Raw genomic sequence first — 19491 nt, 5'->3', positions numbered from 1 at the left:
GTCATTTGTAGGTGAGCAGTCGTCTAGTGTCCGGAATGTCCGGACCATAGGGTGTATTGGATTATTAGGCGCACTCCCGAGGAATGGTCTATTTTGTATCTTTTGTCATGTATTAAGCGCACCGGATGCGCCGTTTTGTGGGCGGTCTTATTTACGTGGCTCACCTTCGACAGTGTCTTCTCCCCGTCATCTTTGTTGTAGCGGTGTAGCGTGCAAGGACGGGACTGGAAGAAGTATCAAAAGATGGAGCTAACTGTTTTAATGACTTTCAGACTTTACTTAAATCAATAACGGAGCAGCATCTGATAAGTATCATTGATGAGCATTCCTCAACTTTCTCAGTCTTTTTTGCCACTTGTGCCAGCTTTTTTGAAACATGTTGCAGGCATCAAATTCCAAATGAGATAATATTTGCAAAAAATAACAAAGTTTACCAGTTCCAACATTAAGTATCTTGTCTTTGCAGTGTATCTAATTGAATATAGGTTTTTTATGATGTTTTGTAAATGGACATTTCATAAAATGTTGATATTTTTTTTCTTTTTTGCACGATAACAGAGGGAACATGGATTGATTGTTATTTATAGGTAATTATTGTATCGGCTTGTTTTATGGCCACTGAACTGAAATGAGTTTGGTTTAGACCGTGTGAGTACCAGTAAAATGTTTGTTGTACATCACAAAGTCTTCACAGATTATCAGTAAAAATAAAATAAAAAAGTGTAACAATACGTGACATAATGTAAAACAAACTGTTCTCTCTCGGGGCTTAGCAAGACTTGATAGAGTACTATCAAGTCTTGCTAAGCCCCGCCTTTAAAGTACTTTCTAACCAATCAGAAGCCATTTATTTTAAACCACTTTAAGTATTTTGTCCTGATCGTTGTCTTTTAGGACCCATCACTTACGCAAATCAAACATCATATACTATACAGTTAGCTTGAATCAAATGTTTGTGTAGTGTTGATACTTGTATTAAGTAATACAGTAGAGGGGTGCTTAGTTACAATGATGATCCGACCGCAGCAGGAGCTGACTATACGCCTGTAGACGACAACCAGGACATAACGTGTATACTGTAGACAAAGTTAAATCTGTACTACACTTGTCGACGATGATAATTAGCGTCTTCAATGTCTTCCATTTTACAAATATGCCTACTCGGTGAAACAAGGTGAGAAGAAGACTTTTTTTTTCAAAGTCGTCTTCTTGTGATGCGTGTGTGTGACTGTGTTAGTTAAGTGTAACAGTGAGTGAACATAAATAATCTCGTAGACCGTATTTTAAGCAGACATTTGGTACTAAATACAAGGCCCCGACGTCACGTGACGTGTTGTCCTGCCTTTAGACTTTGTTGGTGTGTTGTTGTGGCGACACAGGGGCGGGGCTTTCCTCATTGAGTGTACTGGTTCCCATGGCAACGCATCTCAGCGATATCATGGCGGTGGAGCCTTTTTTATTTCAAAGGTAAGTAAAGCTTTTAAAAACTATCGCCTTGCATTATTTGTATACATGTATTTTGTCTTCAGGGAATCAAATTTGACTTAATATGTACAGTCGTGGTCAAAAGTTGACATACACTTGTAAAGAACATAATGTCATAGCTGTCTTGAGTTTCCAATAATTTCTATAAATCTTATTTTTTTGTGATAGTGTGATTGGAGCACATACTTGTTGGTCACAAAAAAACATTCATGAAGTTTGGTTCTTTTGTGAATTTATTATGGGTCTACTGAAAATGTGAGCAAATCTGCTGGGTCAAAAGTATACATACAGCAATGTTAATATTTGGTTACATGTCCCTTGGCAAGTTTCACTGCAATAAGGCGCTTTTGGTAGCCATCCACAAGCTTCTGCTTGAATTTTTGACCACTCCTCTTGACAAAATTGGTGCAGTTCAGCTAAATGTGTTGGTTTTCTGATATGGACTTGTTTCTTCAGCATTGTCCACACGTTTAAGTCAGGACTTTGGGAAGGCCATTCTAAAACCTTAATTTTAGCCTGATTTAGCCATTCCTGAACCACTTTTGACGTGTGTTTGGGGCATACTTGCCAACCTTGAGACCTCCGAATTCAGGAGATGGGGGGGGGGCGGATGGTGTATATATTTTCAAGTATTTCATATATATATATATATAAATAATCCGTTCATGAATGAGTATATCCGTTCGGCCACCGTGGTCAATGGAGAAGTCTGATCTACTAAATTTGCAGGCAGCATACCCCTTCCCCTTCGAGCTGTCCTGGATAAACTGAAATTATTTTTTCCAATCATTTTGGAACTTGCAAGCGTACTTCTTCTTACTCGTCGTCGCCATGTCTCTTCTTCGTTCTTCTGCTTCGTCTCTGTTATGTTTTTGGACATTACTACTTGCCGTAGTTTTGAAGCAATGCATGATGGGAATCCGGATGTTGTGTGTCAGTGTATTAACGTGCCGGCTGGAATAAACACACGCTGAGAAATAGCTCCGTGCCTGCCTACTTTATGGGCTATAGATAAACCTATGGATAACGGGGACATATAATAGTCTCCTTTTCAGGTGAGAGAGGACGCTAAAGGCAGTGCCTTTAAGGCACACCCCCAATATTGTTGTCTGGGTGGAATTCGGGAGAATGGTTGCCCCGGGAGATTTTCGGGAGGGGCACTGAAATTCGGGAGTCTCCCGGGAAAATCGGGAGGGTTGGCAAGTATGGTTTGGGGTCATTATCCTGTTGGAACACCCAACTGCGCCCAAGACCCAACCTCCGGGCTAATGATTTTAGGTTGTCCTGAAGAATTTGGAGGTAATCCTCATTTTTCATTGTCCCATTTACTCTCTGTAGAGCACCAGTTCCATTGGCAGCAAAACAGGCCCAGAGCTTAATACTACCACCACCATGCTTGACGGTAGGGTGGTGTTCCTGGGATTATAGGCCTCACCTTTTCTCCTCCAAACATATTGCTGGTTATAGAGGCTTTGCAGTCACGTGATTTTATCACGTGACTTTGTGTTATGCCGCCATCTTGCCGGTCAACCGGTCAGCTCGTTCCTACGTGTTCGCACAGATTCAGTTTGATTTCTGCGCTACATTTTCACCGATTTCATCCGAATTATGGCTGATTTGCTATCCAATGAAGTTGTGCATTTGGATGAAGAGTCCAAAAAACGTTACCGAGAGAAGTTGAACCTTGTTGGCACAACGGATCCGTACCTTTTACCGAGAAGCATGCTAAAATCACCTGAGCATTTTGCAACAGACGACCTGCCTGATCTCTCATATCCAGACATTTATAATTACCTCGTCGATTCACCATCTCCGTACACTGGAAAGGAGGACCTTAAGGCATACAAGAGTCTGGATGCCTACAAGTATTTTACAGCAGATTTTGTGCATGATGGGCTGATATGGCAGATTCCAAACAAGAATCGATTTCTTCTCATGACCAAGGTAAGGAAAAAGCACACACAGAAGAGCCTACTGTTATAGTTTGTTTACATACCTGATATGAACTGTTCATTGCATATCCTTGTGTAAATCGTAGGTTTCCATCGTTCACGACCAGGGGCGTCACTAGCTTTTAAGGACAGGGGGGGCTTAGCCCCCAGGAGATGCACAGGATGCGAGCGAACGTAGCGCACGAGCACAAAACTTCACAAACGGCTAACAAAGACTTAGAAATGATTCATTGTTATTATTATTATTTCAGTGGGTTTATTTTCAATCTGTGTTCAGTACAACAACAAACATGGGTTTGCACAGTGACATTTTGTTTACAGCATCAACAAGAAACAATGACTTGCATGATCCTTCAAGATACACTGAAACACAATGGCATTAGCCTCTATGTTATTCATTCACAACATAGAGGCTAATGCCACCACTTTCGCTCACAATACAATAATTGTTTGTTCCCAAATATTTTGAAGTTGCACAGATTACATTTTGGGCACATATGTGACTAAAATGGTTGTAAATTCAATCCCTGGAAGTATTACTTAATTACTTGAATTAAAGTAATATCTGGATCGGGATAATTTGGCTTATATATAATATATTTATATATATATATATATATTATGGCAAGCCGTTAAGGAAATTAAATATATATGGAAGTCTGAATAGAAATGAGAAACGTTTATATACAATGTAAATAAGAAAGACTTAGAGTCCGTCTGCTGATCTGAAAAAGAGCCAAAGCTGTCAAAGAGCTGAGGGACCATCTTCAAAGTGCAATGCTGAAACAAATAATGCAAACAATAAAATGTAACTTCCAGGGCTTGAGATTGACGTAGTCCCGTCGTCCCGGGGACGGTAAAAAAAAATGCACGGGACGAAATGAAATGCTCCTCGGGACGATGGCTTTTAACCATTTTTTTTCTTTTTCTTTTTATGTATTTATTCATTTTACATTTTATATTAGATGTCTTGGTTTTTCCTCCCGCAGAAAATCCTATGAAATGTTTAACAAGCCATCCTATAATAATACAACAGCTATTAATGTAACAATACAATAAAATAAATATATTTAATGATGTTTTTTTCATTATTTTAACAATAGGCTAATGTATATTACTTTATATAGATTCTAAAAGAAACACAAAACTTAAAAACTAAATTATTTACAATTGCAGACACAAGGTTTCGTGCAGCTTCACTCATTGTAAAGAAAGACGGAAGTCCACGCAGGAGAAAAATGACTACAAAGATGGTGTCTGGGTTTTCTTGTGTATATATATATATATATATATATATATATATATATATATATATATATATATATATATATATATATATATAATATATATACTGTGTATATATATACAGTGGGGCAAAAAAGTATTTAGTCAGCCACCCATTGATTGTCAATGGGTGGCTGACTAAATACTTTTTTGCCCCACTGTACATGTGAAAGACTTAAAGGTATACTAGAGGATGTTGTGGGTCATGTTGACTATTGGTCCTCCTAATCGTCAATCATTCTGGTGATGTTACGTAAGGACATACACATATATATATATATATATATATATATATATATATATATATATATATATATATATATATATATATATATATATATATATATATATATATATATATATATATATATCAAATAAAACAAATGGCTTATCGATAAGCCATTTTTTATTTATTTATTTATTACAACGCCAAAATAGGCCTCACAACGCCAATGGTTGTAATTCTGTAGCACTTTGAGATTTGGAATCAAATGTAAAGTAGATTACAAATACAATCTATTATATAAATTATATATATATATATATATATATATATATATATATATATATATATATATATATATATATATATATATATATATATATATATATGTATATATATATATATATATATATATATATATATATATATGTATATATATATATATATATATATATATGTATATATATATATATATATATATATATATATATATATATATATGTATATATATATATATATATATATATATATATATATATACATATATATATATATATATATATATATGTATATATACATATATATATATATATATATACATATATATATATACATATATATATATATACATATATATATATACATATATATATATATATATATATATATATATATATATATATATATATATATATATATATATATATATATATATATATGTCCTTATGTAACATCACCAGAATGATTGACAATTAGGAGGACCAATAGTCAACATGATCCACCCAGAAATAAATAAAACAAATGGCTTATCGATAGGCCATTTAAAAAAAAAAAATTGTTTTAAGCAAGCAAGGTCGCAGAGAAAATGCGGACTGGATTTTGAGTGATGTGGGCATTTTCTATATGAACAAGTGGAATGGATTGGATACCGACGCACCAAACTGAGTGAATAATGACAGGTTATATGATTATTTTATTTAAACTCATATTCGGGCCACTTTATAATGAATATGTCGGCATGTATTTGTAAAAAAAAAAAAAATTTTAGGCCTATTTTAGGGGGGCTTGAGCCCCCCTAAAATAGGCCTAACAACGCCAATGTTCACGACAAATCGCAGCGATCCATTTATCACGTTTTTTGATGTTTGCCGGGAATCTATAGAAGCTAAGATTTGGTTTATCGCCTCGTCTATTGCTACATCCAACAGCACAGCAGGTTTCCGGCATTTCCAAGCTCAAATAGCAGCAGATCTAACAAGTAAGCGTGTGTGAGTCGTTGACCGGCACTGAACTGGTGACCGGCAAGATGGCCGCCAAGCTAATGAGCGTGGCTGATGACGTCAGCAGGAACAGACAACGTGGAGGAAATTATAACTGGGGATCTGAACACACATATCCAACGCAAAGATGCGCCTGTCTTCAGATCCTTCAGCAAGTTCTGTAATCTGCACGGTCTTTCCCAGCTAATAGCGCTACCTACAAGGGTGTGTGATTCCACCCAATCAACCATAGATCTCATTCTCACTTCAGACCGGCCTAAAATAAAAAATAGTGGGGTCATGATCTGTGGTCTTAGTGACCACTATCTAACCTTCTGCACCCGCAAAATAGCTAAACCCAAAGCCAATGGCCACATAACAGCCCAATCCAGATCCCTCAAAAAATACTCCAATGACAATTTCAATTTAAAATTAGATGAGTGGGACTGGTCCCCTGTGTTTGCGAGCAATCTGGTCGATGTTGCTTGGGATCGCTTCAAAACGGCGTTCCTAAAGATACTAAATGACATGGCTCCTGTGAAAACAGTCAGGATCAAAGCCCGCTCGGAACCATGGATGAATCCGGACCAATTAGCTGCCATAAAAGACAGACAGAAAATACTCTGAACACCAAAAATGTAAAACAGAAGTAGATAAACAACCCAATAATATCAACCTCAAATTACTCCTTTCAACTCTCAAAAAGCAATGCAATAAATTAAGAAATAAGTCAACCAACCTGACTAAATCCTTAAAAAAAAATTACATTAACAACAAAATAGAGGAAAACACAAATAAGCCACATGAGCTCTGGAAAATTCTCAACAACCAGCTTCCTGGTTGCAGCCAGAAACTTAAAACAAGACTCTCCAACATCAGCATCAAGGAGGGTGACTCCCTCATTACAGACAAAATGGAGGTAGCTAGCAGACTTAACATATTTTTCACCAGCATAGCCACAACTCTTGTCAACAAGCTGTCCCACCACTCTGGTCGCTTTGGTGTAGAACACATTAAAACCTTCTACAGAAAGCTAGGAGTGTCCAACGATGATTTCAAATTAGAAATGGTCACAGCTGATGAGGTGTTTAAAAAATTGAGCGCGCTCCACCCTAACAAGGCCACCGGCGTTGATAATATTCCCTCCAGATTCCTCAGGGACTCTGCCTCCATCATTGCCCCGATCATCACGCACATAATAAACCTATCAATTACACAAGGCCAAGTACCAAAAGATTTTAAGATAGCAAGAGTAACTCCCCTCTTTAAAAAAGGAAGCAAATTGGAACCTGGCAACTACCGACCTGTTTCTATTCTCAGTTCCATTTCCAAAGTAATGGAGAAAATAGTTTATGAACAGGTCGAAAGTTACCTTGCTACTAATAAACTCATGTACAAATTCCAATCCGGCTTCAGAACTAACCACTCCACTGACACATGCCTTCTCTATCTGACCGACCACATCAAACATGAGGTGGACGCGGGCAAATACTGCGGCATGGTCATGCTGGACCTTCAGAAGGCCTTTGACACCGTTAACCAAGCTATACTGTTGGATAAGCTCAGAGCAATCGGATTTAACAAAACCTCATGGAGCTGGATGCAATCTTACTTGGAGGGGAGGGAGCAGGTGGTAGAGGTGAACGGCACCGTGTCCCCCCCCCCCCCCCCCCCCCCCCCCCCTCTCGGTGAGCTGTGGAGTCCCTTAAGGCAGTATATTGGGACCTTTACTGTTCCTAATATACATAAATGACTTGTCATCGGCATGCGACTGTGAATTGTTTTTGTTTGCGGATGACTCTGCCCTGCTGGTATCCGACAAGGACAAGTCACACGTGGAGAAAATCCTCAGTGCTGAGCTCTGTAGAACTTGCACCTGGCTCGCTGACAACAAGCTATCCATACACTTGGGTAAAACTGAATCCATCCTGTTTGGGTCCCACATCAACCTTAAGAAAGTCAATGACTTCACCATAAAAGTGGGTGACATTGTTATCACCAGGAAAGATGAGGTCACCTACCTAGGTTCCATTCCAGAGGCTAACCTTTCCTGCGATAAAATGGCAACCAAGGTAATCAGAAGGGTTAACCAACGAGCGAGATTTCTCTACAGAATCTCCTCTCTGGTCAACAAAAGCACCTTGAGGATTCTGGCGGGAACTCTCGTTCAACCCTTTTTCGATTACGCATGCACCTCCTGGTACCCTAGCACCTCCAAAACCCTCAAATCTAAACTCCAAACATCTCAGAACAAGCTAGTCAGGTTACTTCTAGACCTCCACCCCAGATCCCACCTCACTCCTACCCACCTCTCTAAAGTGGGCTGGCTCAAGGTGGAGGACAGAGTTAAACAACTTGCACTGAGCCTAGTCTATAAAATCCGCTACACCTCCCTGATACCGAAGTACATGTCAAACTACTTCCTTAATGACCGCCATAACCACAACACCAGGGGGAGCTCCACTAACCACGTTAAACCCAGATTCCGAACTAACAAAGGTCTTAACTCATTCTCTTTCTATGCCACATCAATGTGGAATGCGCTCCCAACAGGTATAAAAGAAAGGGCATCTCTATCCTCCTTCAAAACCGCAATAAAAGTTCACCTCCAGGCTGCTACAACCCTAAACTAACACCCTCCCCGGATTGCTAATTATCAAATGTAAACAATCAAATGCAGATACTTTTTCTTATGCCTTCTATCCTCCCCCCCCTCACCCCCTCCACACCCCTGATTGTAAATAATGTAAATAATTCAATGTGATTATCTTGTGTGATTAAAGATTAAAGTACCAATGATTGTCACACACACACTGACTGTATTATTATGATAGTATATATGATAGTATATATCTGTATCATGAATCAATTTAAGTGGACCCCGACTTAAACAAGTTGAAAAACTTATTCGGGTGTTACCATTTAGTGGTCAATTGTACGGAATATGTACTTCACTGTGCAACCTACAATAAAAGTCTCAATCAAAAAAAAGCTGCAAAGCCTCTATTGTGGCCAAACAGCTACATTTTTGTTTCATCTGACATCACATGGACAAAGATAAAAACCTTCTGGAGGAAAGTTCTGTGGTCAGATGAAACAAAAATTGGGCTGTTTGGCCACACAATACCCAGCATTATGTTTGGAGGAGAAAAGTCGAGGCCTTCAATCCCAGGAACAAATTATGAGCCCTATTATTCTAAAAAAGTGAGCACTACAAGATGGCTAAGGTCAAAGGTTATATTGTTGCATGTTACATGCAAGCAAAATCCTGCCTATCTGTAGTTTCTTGTACGGTGGGAGTTGATAGGGGCAAACATGCAGAAACACCACAAAACGCATGCGACGGGAAACAAAATAGTTACAATCGCAAAAATGCTGCAGGTTCAAAGCAAATGTTAAAGGAAAATGCTGCAAATGCCATAAACCGGGGGTGCTCAAAGACAAAAGTTAAAGTCCCAACGATAGTCACACACACACTAGGTGTGGTGAACTTATCCTCTGCATTTGACCCATCCCCATGTTCACCCCCTGGGAGGTGAGGGGAACAGTGAGCAGCAGCGGTGGCCGCGCTCAGAAATAATTTTGGTGATTTAACCCCCAATTCCGACCCTTGATGCTGAGTGCCAAGCAGGGAGGCAATGGGTCCCATTTTTATAGTCTGTGATATGACTAGTGGGGCTCCCGGGCTAAATTAGGTCCACCGTGTGGTGCAGTGCTGGGTAAACTAAGTTATTCTACATTAAATTTAGCTTCACTACACTGAAGTTACACACCAGAGAAATGTGGCCAAAATAATTTACCATAAAATGGCAAAAGTAGCTTAACTCCATCAAAGCTATTTCTTTTTTTTAAAGTCGAACAAAAATAATGTGGGGAAAAAAACTGCAGTGTAAAACCTACAAATCAGATCAGTTCAATTGATTTTGCCATTTTGTTACTTTTTCATTCAAGTGTAAATGAGGACTTAATTCTAAACTATTTGGAGATTCCTATACAAAACAGTAAAATGTTTATTTTTTATAATCTAAACCAGTCACAATCTACCAGTCGATCTCAAAGAGTGTGGATATGAGGCATTGAAAATTGATATCAGTCTATCATCCTTTTGATTCTTCACTAAGACATCTGTCACTTTAATTAATATACAATGGTCTCCAACATTTTTGTAGCTGCGGACCGGTCAACGCTTGAAAATTTGTCCCACAGAACGGGGGGGGTTGGGTATGGTATTTTTTTATTTTTTTTATTTTTTTGGTCATAAAGAAATACAATCATGTGTGCTTACGGACTGTATCCCTGCAGACTGTATTGATCTATATTGATATAATGTATATATTGTGTTTTTTATGTTGATTTAATCCTTTTTTAAAATTTTGTACTTTTTTTATTTTTGTTTTATTTCTTGTGCGGCCGGTACCAATCAGTCCACGGACCGGTAGCGGGCCGCGGCCTGGTGGTTGGGGACCACTGAATATACACAACTGAGGATCTAGTACGGGGGTTAGCAACCCGCGGCTGTCGAGCCGCATGCGTCTCTTTAGTGCCACCCTAGTGGCTCCCTGGAACATTTTTAAAACAGGATTGAAAATGGAAAAAGAGGGAGGAAAAATAATTTTTTTGTTTTAGTATGTTTTTTGTTTGAGGACAAACATGACACAAACCTTCCCAATTGTTAGAAATCCCACTGTTTAATATGTTTGAGTGTATGCTTCACTGGTGAACATCGTTTTGTCCCACGTATCTTGTAGGTTCTTGAACTCACCATAGTGTGGACTGTGACGCAACAGTTGTTTACATGTAAAATCTTCCACTCTTTCTTTGTCTCATTTTGTCCACCAACATTTTTTTACTGTGCGTGAAGGCACAAAGGTGTGCTTTGTTGATGTTACTGACTTGTTGGAGTGCTAATCGGGCATATTTGGTCAGTGCATGACTGCAAGCTAATCAATGCTAACATGCTATTTAGGCTAGCTGTATGTACATATTGCTTCATTATGCCTCATTTGTAGGTACACTACCGTTCAAAAGTTTGGGGTCACCCAAACAATTTTGTGGAATAGCCGTCATTTCTAAGAACAAGAATAGACTGTCGAGTTTCACATGAAAGTTCTCTTTTACTGGCCATTTTGAGCGTTTAATTGACCCCACAAATGTGATGCTCCAGAAACTCAATCTGCTCAAAGGAAGGTCAGTTTTGTAGCTTCTGTAACGAGTTAAACTGTTTTCAGATGTGTGAACATGATTGCACAAGGGTTTTCTAATCATCAATTAGCCTTCTGAGCCAATGAGCAAACACATTGTACCATTAGAACACTGGAGTGATAGTTGCTGGAAATGGGCCTCTATACACCTATGTAGATATTGCACCAAAAACCAGACATTTGCAGCTAGAATAGTCATTTACCACATTAGCAATGTATAGAGTGTATTTCTTTAAAGTTAAGACTAGTTTAAAGTTATCTTCATTGAAAAGCGAGCGCCTGGTGGCCGGGCCTGTGCCCATGGGGCCCGGCCGGGCACAGCCCAAAGAGGCAACGTGGGTCCCCCCTCCAATGGGCTCACCACCCATAGCAGGGGTCATAGAGGTCGGGTGCAATGTGAGCTAGGCGGAAGCCGAAGGCAGGGCTCTTGGGACGTGGAACGTCACCTCGTTGGGGGGGAAGGAGCCTGAGCTAGTGCGCGAGGTGGAGAAGTTCCGGCTAGATATAGTCGGACTCACTTCGACGCACAGCAAGGGCTCTGGAACCAGTTCTCTCGAGAGGGGATGGACTCTCTTCCACTCTGACGTTGCCGGCAGTGAGAGGCGACTGGCTGGTGTGGCAATTCTTGTTGCCCCCCGGCTCAGAACCTGCATGTTGGAGTTCAACCCGGTGGACGAGAGGGTAGCTTCCCTCCGCCTTCGGGTGGGGGGACGGGTCCTGACTGTTGTTTGCGCTTACGCGCCAAACAGCAGCTCAGAGTACCCACCCTTTTTAGATTCACTCGAGGGAGTACTGAGGGTGATCCCCCGGGTGATTCCCTCGTTCTACTGGGGGACTTCAACGCTCATATTGGCAACGACAGTGAAACCTGGAGAGGCGTGATTGGTAAGAATGGTCGCCCGGATCTGAACCCGAGTGGTGTTTTGTTATTGGACTTTTGTGCCAGTCACGGATTGTCCATAACGAACACCATGTTCAAGCATAAGGGTGTCCATATGTGCACTTGGCACCAGGACACCCTGGGCCGCAGTTCCATGATCGACTTTGTAGTTGTGTCATCGGATTTGCGGCCTCATGTTTTGGACACTCAGGTGAAGAGAGGGGCGGAGCTTTCTACCGATCACCACTTGGTGTTGAGTTGGCTGCGATGGTGGGGGAGGATGCCGGACAGACCTGGCAGGCCCAAACGCATTGTGAGGGTTTGCTGGGAACGTCTGGCAGAGTCTCCTGTCAGAGAGAGTTTCAATTCCCACCTCCGGAAGAAGTTTGAACATGTCACGAGGGAGGTGCTGGACATTGAGTCCGAGTGGACCATGTTCCGCACCTCTATTGTCGAGGCGGCTGATTGGAGCTGTGGCCTCAAAGTAGTTAGTGCCTGTCGTGGCGGTAATCCTAGAACCCGTTGGTGGACATCGGCGGTGAGGGATGCCGTCAAGCTGAAGAAGGAGTCCTATCGGGTTCTTTTGGCTCATAGGACTCCTGAGGCAGCGGACAGGTACCGACAGGCCAAGCGGTGTGCGGCTTCAGCGGTCGCGGAGGCAAAAACTCGGACATGGGAGGAGTTCGGGGAAGCCATGGAAAACGACTTCCGGACGGCTTCGAAGCGATTCTGGACCACCATCCGCCGCCTCAGGAAGGGGAAGCAGTGCACTATCAACACCGTGTATGGTGAGGATGGTGTTCTGCTGACCTCAACTGCGGATGTTGTGGATCGGTGGAGGGAATACTTCGAAGACCTCCTCAATCCCACCAACACGTCTTCCTATGAGGAAGCAGTGCCTGGGGAATCTGTGGTGGGCTCTCCTATTTCTGGGGCTGAGGTTGCTGAGGTAGTTAAAAAGCTCCTCGGTGGCAGGGCCCCAGGGGTGGATGAGATCCGCCCGGAGTTCCTTAAGGCTCTGGATGCTGTGGGGCTGTCTTGGTTGACAAGACTGCAGCATCGCGTGGACATCGGGGGCGGTACCTCTGGATTGGCAGACCGGGGTGGTGGTTCCTCTCTTTAAAAAGGGGAACCGGAGGGTGTGTTCTAACTATCGGGGGATCACACTCCTCAGCCTTCCCGGTAAGGTCTATTCGGGTGTACTGGAGAGGAGGCTACGCCGGATAGTCGAACCTCGGATTCAGGAGGAACAGTGTGGTTTTCGTCCTGGTCGTGGAACTGTGGACCAGCTCTATACTCTCGGCAGGGTCCTTGAGGGTGCATGGGAGTTTGCCCAACCAGTCTACATGTGCTTTGTGGACTTGGAAAAGGCATTCGACCGTGTCCCTCGGGAAGTCCTGTGGGGAGTGCTCAGAGAGTATCGGGTATCGGACTGTCTGATTGTGGCGGTCCGCTCCCTGTATGATCAGTGTCAGAGCTTGGTCCGCATTGCCGGCAGTAAGTCGGACACGTTTCCAGTGAGGGTTGGACTCCGTCAAGGCTGCCCTTTGTCACCGATTCTGTTCATAACTTTTATGGACAGAATTTCTAGGCGCAGTCAAGGCGTTGAGGGGATCCGGTTTGGTGGCTGCAGGATTAGGTCTCTGCTTTTTGCAGATGATGTGGTCCTGATGGCTTCATCTGGCCAGGATCTTCAGCTTTCACTGGATCGGTTCGCAGCTGAGTGTGAAGCGACTGGGATGAGAATCAGCACCTCCAAGTCCAAGTCCATAGTTCTCGCCCGGAAAAGGGTGGAGTGCCATCTCCGGGTTGGGGAGGAGATCTTGCCCCAAGTGGAGGAGTTCAAGTACCTGGGAGTCTTGTTCACGAGTGAGGGAAGAGTGGATCGTGAGATTGACAGGCGGATCGGTGCGGCGTCTTCAGTAATGCGGACGCTGTATCGGTCCGTTGTGGTGAAGAAGGAGCTGAGCCGCAAGGCAAAGCTCTCAATTTACCGGTCGATCTACGTTCCCATCGTCACCTATGGTCATGAGCTTTGGGTTATGACCGAAAGGACAAGATCACGGGTACAAGCGGCCGAAATGAGTTTCCTCCGCCAGGTGGCGGGTCTCTCCCTTAGAGATAGGGTGAGAAGCTCTGTCATCCGGGGGGAGCTCAAAGTAAAGCCACTGCTCCTCCACATCGAGAGGAGCCAGATGAGGTGGTTCGGGCATCTGGTCAGGATGCCACCCGAACGCCTCCCTAGGGAGGTGTTTAGGGCACGTCCGACCGGTTGGAGGCCACGGGGAAGACCCAGGACACGTTGGGAAGACTATGTCTCCCGGCTGGCCTGGGAACGTCTCGGGATCCCCCGGGAAGAGCTAGACGAAGGGGCTGGGGAGAGGGAAGTCTGGGCTTCCCTGCTTAGGCTGCTGCCCCCGCGACCCGACCTCGGATAAGCGGAAGAAGATGGATGGATGGATTCATTGAAAAGTACAGTGCTTTTCCTTCAAAAATAAGGACATTTCAATGTGACCCCAAACTTTTCAACGGTAGTGTATATTTGAGCTCATTTAATATCCTTTACTTTTATCCTCTTTGTATATAAATTAGTTTGGCATGTCTCATGACACATTATCTGCATGTAATAGTGGATGCTTTTCAGATAGTTGTTTGTGTGCCATGTTGTTCCAGACCACAGCAAACAATACCTAACTTGCCAAAGATTTTAATAAATCTATCAAAAGAAGACAGCCTGCCGTTTCCTTTAACTTGGAGACACACATCTATACCTTTGGTCATGAAAAGCCAGTAATTTCCAGGAGTTATCTCACCTTCTGAGTAGCCTCTGATTTACTAATGGTTTCTAATGTTGTAAAAATGTGTAGAATAAATATTAAATTTCAACATTTCTGTCAACGAAGATTTGCTACACCCTGCGACACATTGTCATTTTGATAGTACACTATTATAGCTAATATAGACACTTACGCCCTGTGTTGCCGTCATTATAAGACTTATATACGGCTTTTCATTTTTTGGGGCTCCATACAGATTTGTTTTCTGTATTTTTGGTCCAATATGGCTCTTCCAACATTTTGGGTTGGCGACCCCTGATCTGGTATGATGACCGCTGGAGTGGTGCAAGCTGTAGAGAATGTTTTTCATTTCATTCTACAACACGGGTGAGAGGCAATATTTATAATCCAGCATTAACTTTCACCAATTCAGAGGTGATGCAGCAGCTCAGTATGTCAATACTGTATCTGCATAACCTAGTTAGCTCTCTGTGATCACAGCGCCGCTAAAAATAGTTTGTCTGCATTAGCAATATCGCTAATACTTTGTCACTATTCAGGTCATGAGATGTAAATTGAGTATTGTTGTGTGTTTTTGCATGTTTTTTTAGACGGCTTTATGGGGTCTTATTAGTGTTCTTCCGTTTGCTGCAGTGTTAGCCACCTATATTACATATTAGAATGCAGGAAAAAAAATAAAATGTGTGTTCTTGTCTTACATGTGGATTGTAAATGATAGGCAACGTTCCACAAAAAGTGCAGTTCCCCTATAAATAAAATGTATCCAATACATGGTGATATCTGTCATAATAAAGGTACTTCATGCCGTCTAGTGGCACCAGTGGACAAAAATAACAGTAGTACAAAACCCAAAACCAGTGAAGTTGGCACGTTGTGTAATCCGTACTTAAAAACAGAATACAATGATTTGCAAATCCTTTTGAATGTATATTCAATTGAATAGACTGCAAAGGTAAGATATTTAATATTAAAACTGAGAAACTTAATTTTTTTGGGCAAATAATCATTAACGTGGAATTTAATGGCAGCAACACATTGCAAAAAATTGGCACAGGGGCATTTTTTTACCACTGTGTTACATGGCCTTTCCTTTTAACAACACTTTTTGAAGCTTTTCAGGGGGAATTTTTTCACATTCTTGCTTGATGTACAGCTTAAGTTCAACAGTTCGGGGTCTCCGTTGTCGTATTTTAGGCTTCATAATGCGCCACACATTTTCAATGGGAGACAGGTCTGGACTACAGGCAGCCCAGTCTAGTACCCGCGCTCTTTTACTACGAAGCCACGCTGTTGTAACACGTGCAGAATGTGGCTTGGCATTGTCTTGCTGAAATAAGCAGGGGCGTCCATGAAAAAGACGTTGCTTGGATGGCAACATATGTTGCTCCAAAACCTATATGTACCTTTTAGCATTAATGGTGCCTTCACAGATGTGTAAGTTACCCATGCCTTGGGCACTAATACACCCTCATACCATCACAGATGCTGGCTTTTGAACTTTGCGCCTGTAACCGTCCGGATGGTTCTTTTACTTTTTGGTCCGGAAGACACAACGTCCACAGTTTCCAAAAGCAATTTGAAATGTGGACTCGTCAGACCACAGAACACTTTTCCACTTTGCATCAGTCCATCTTAGATGAACTCGGGTCCAGCGAAGCGGGCAACGTTTCTGGATGTTGTTGATAAATGGCTTTCACTTTGCATTGTAGAGTTTTAACTTCCACTTACAGATGTAGCGACGAAGTTACTGACAGTGGTTTTCTGAAATGTTCCTGAGCCCATGTGGTGATATCCTTTACACACCGATGTCGGTTTTTGATGCAGTACCGCCTGAGGGATCGAAAGTCACGGGCATTGCCGCTTACGTGCAGTGATTTCTCCAGATTCTCTGAACCTTTTGATGATATTACGGACCGTAGATGGTGAAATGCCTGAATTCCTTGCAATAGCTCGTTGAGAAATGTTGTTCTTAAACTGTTGGACAATTTGCTCACGCATTTGTTGACAAAGTGGTGACCCTCGCCCCATCCTTGTTTGTGAATGACTGAGCATTTCATGGAGGCTGCTTTTATACGCAATCATGGTACCCACCTGTTCCCAATTAGCCTGTTCACCTGTGGGTTGTTCCAAATAAGTGTTTGATGAGCATTCCTCAACTTTCTCAGTCTTTTTTGCCACTTGTGCCAGCTTTTTTGAAACACGTTGCAGGCATCAAATTCCAAATGAGCTAATATTTGCAAAAAAATAACAAAATGTTCTAGTTCCAACGTTAAACTATCTTGTCTTTGCAGTCTATTCAATTGAATATAGGTTGAAAAGGATTTGCAAATCATAGTATTCAGTTTTAATTTACGATTTACACAACGTGCCAACTTCACTGGTTTTGGGTTTTGTAGATTCTTAGAGGTGCTTGGGTAAAAATGGTACTTCAGAGGTTTTGTAGTGTGAAGTTGAGGCTCCCTCACTCTGCACTCGTGTATACTGTCCTCAGCCTCATACCTTCTAAGAAGATTAGTCACCATATCTTAATCACTGGGTCATCGTCAATGCTCATATTAGTTTGTCCTGTACTTTTTTTTTAAAACGCCCCACATGCTTTTTTTATGTGTTTCCTGTCCAGCAGTCAGGTCATGTTCAACCCAAATCCAACATCTTGCTATCTAGTAATATCTACCAGTAATCATTGGGTGTGTCTTTGCAATGAAAAAAGCCCACCAGTAAAAGGGCTTACTGTGCAGATTAACACCCCCATCTGGTCACTGAAGTAAGTCCTCCTTTTCTTGAGTCTTACTTAGGAGCGGACGAAAAGGTACATTTTTTGGATTCAATCTTAGAAGAGAACAATTTGAGTCACAGGACATATGTTGGAGAATTTTTAAATATACTTGATCACAGTCGTTGCCATTTTACCAGATTTTTTACTCACAAGTCAAAGTTTGAGAGTTTTGGTTTTCCTACAGATTTTATTCATGGTTTTATTACTTGAGCTTGTCAGGACCTGTGACCTGAAGTCAGTTCTGTTTCTAAATATCCTACATTTGTTGGGACACCGGGCTGTGGAATATCAATCCTTGTGGTACCTCAAAAATGCACGGCGAATTTGACGTGACGGCTTGAAGGAGGTGCTGTATTGTTTACTGTTGTGTGTGATAATCGTGTAGTTATGTGTCTAACTGAAGAAGCAGTGGAACCACTTTTGTCAATGAGAATTTCAGTGCCATTCTATGATGGGTATTGCACTGCACTTTATATACATACTGTAGGAATGTATGTAATGTAGTAACATGGCACATTTATAATAACTAGAGATGTCCGATAATATCGGACTGCTGATATTATCGGCCGATAAATGCTTTAAAATGTAATATCGGAAATTATCGGTATCGGTTTCAAAAAGTAAAATGTATGACTTTTTAAAATGCGTAGTGGTACACGGACGTAGGGAGAAGTACAGAGCGCCAATAAACCTTAAAGGCACTGCCTTTGCGTGCCGGCCCAATCACATAATATCTGCAGCTCATACACAGAAGTGAATGCAACGCATACTTGGTCAACAGCCATACAGGTCACACTGAGGGTGGACGTATAAAGAACTTTAACACTGTTACAAATATGCGCCACACTGTGAACCCACACTAAAAAAGAATGACAAACACATTTTGGGAGAACATCCGCACCGTAATACAACATAAACACAACAGAACAAATACCCAGAACCCCTTGCAGCACTAACTCTTCCGGGACGCTACAATACACACCCCCGCTACCTCTACTCCACCTCAACCCCACCCCGCCCACCTCAACCTCCTCATGCTCTCTCAGGGAGAGCATGTCCCAAATTCCAAGCTGCTGTTTTAAGGCAAGTTGAAAAAAATAATGCACTTTGTGACTTCAATAATAAATATGGCAGTGCCATGTTGGCATTTCTTTCCCATAACTTGAGTTGATTTATTTTGGAAAACCTTGTTACATTGTTTAATGCATCCAGCGGGGCATCACAACAAAATTAGGCATAATAATGTGTTGATTCCACAACTGTATATATCGTATCGGTTGATATCGGAATCGGTAATTAAGAGTTGGACAATATCGGATATCGGCAAAAAAGCCATTATCCGACATCTCTAATAATAATATTTAATTATATGAATTTTGATCATTTTAGGCATATGCAGCGCATTAATTTAGAAAACGCATCATCAAAAACGCAACATTTTCAAAAACTAAGCCTCAAATATTTCTACTTTTGCCGCAACTTTATGGAAAAAGCTTTGCAAATTCAGACATTTTAGGCTGCAACAATCACATAACAAGCTCACAAAATCCTGCACGAACTGGATTACATACCAAATATAGTGACAAAGTTGCTAAAATGGCAACACTAACAATCCCTTTTCTTAATCTCTGAC

At 41.5% G+C, this 19491-nt stretch overlaps 1 protein-coding gene across 9 annotated transcripts in view; it reads left to right on the top strand.

The window, feature by feature from the left end:
- Positions 1 to 989: 989 nt before the first annotated feature.
- akna (AT-hook transcription factor) overlaps positions 990 to 19491 on the top strand; it is a 68402-nt gene continuing 49900 nt past the window's right edge. For 6 of the 9 annotated variants that reach the window (XR_009823671.1, XR_009823668.1, XR_009823670.1 and 3 more), the window contains exons 1-2: positions 991 to 1174; positions 1349 to 1467. The gene's annotated coding sequence lies outside the window, so the exon portion shown is untranslated. Of the gene's footprint in view, positions 1175 to 1348; positions 1468 to 3265; positions 3430 to 19491 lie in introns of all 9 variants that reach the window. The other 3 variants (XM_062031547.1, XM_062031549.1, XM_062031545.1) reach the window with 3 other exon arrangements.

This window comes from Entelurus aequoreus, linkage group LG21, assembly GCF_033978785.1.
Source record: "Entelurus aequoreus isolate RoL-2023_Sb linkage group LG21, RoL_Eaeq_v1.1, whole genome shotgun sequence".
Lineage (NCBI taxonomy): Eukaryota > Metazoa > Chordata > Actinopteri > Syngnathiformes > Syngnathidae > Entelurus > Entelurus aequoreus.
Note: the sequence above shows the minus strand (reverse complement) of the source record. Positions and strands in the feature narration are given on the sequence as shown.